The sequence below is a fragment of the Lipotes vexillifer genome, unplaced genomic scaffold (assembly GCF_000442215.2).
Source record: "Lipotes vexillifer unplaced genomic scaffold, Lipotes_vexillifer_v1.1 scaffold79, whole genome shotgun sequence".
NCBI lineage: Eukaryota > Metazoa > Chordata > Mammalia > Artiodactyla > Lipotidae > Lipotes > Lipotes vexillifer.
The window spans coordinates 44,991-45,943 of NW_006775678.1; positions in this window are offsets into that span (position 1 = coordinate 44,991).

Below are 953 nucleotides of genomic sequence, written 5' to 3' on the forward strand. Positions count from 1 at the left end.
CCCGTGTCCCCTGCATCGGCAGGCGGACTCCCAACCACTGCGCCACCAGGGAAGCCCCCCTTCATATTTAATTGATAAGTTTGGCTGGATATTAAATTCTAGATTTAAGATCTTCTTTTCCCCTCAGAAATTTAAAGACCATTATTTCTGTCCTCCAGTGTTTTGAGAAGAAGTCTTATGCCTGTAATACTCATTCTTTTATTAGTAACCCCTCCCTCTCTCTCTCTTTCTCTAGGTGCTTCTAGAACAGCAATGTACAATAGAAATATAATGTGAGCCGTACGTGTAATTTAAAATTTTTCTAGCAGCCACTTAAAAGTAAAAAGAAACAGGTGAAATTAATTTTATAGCATATTTTCACTTAATCCAATATATCCAAAATAGAATCTCAACATGTAGTGAATAATTTACGTGTTATTATTTAGATACCTCACATTATTTTTCTCATACTAAATCTTTGAAATCCAGTGTATATTTTACACTGGTAGCACATCTCAGTCTGGACTAGCTACATTTCACAGGCTTAAATGTGACAGCTGGCTCTGTTGGACAGTACAGGTCTAAAATCTTCTTATTTTTGTGGTGTATCGCTTCACCTAAAAATATGGGTCGTTTTTCATTTTCCTGCTCAGAAATCGGTGTGCCTGTTGACTTTTAAAATTTGTATTTTTCTTTTCTTGTTAGACAAATGCTACTACAATTTGTGTCATCATTTTCTCTCCCTTAACCTCTGTTCTTTCCAGACCTCTCATTACTTGAACACTGGATCTTCTGGACCAATGATTTATGTCTCTTAATTCTCCTCTCATATATTTCATCTTTTCATTATTTTGCTCTGTGCTCTGAGAGATTTCATCAAATGCATCTTCAGCCATTTTATTACTTTTATGTTAGCAGTCATGTTTTTAATTTCCAATGATTCTTTTGGTTTTTCTGGAGATTTTTTTCATAGC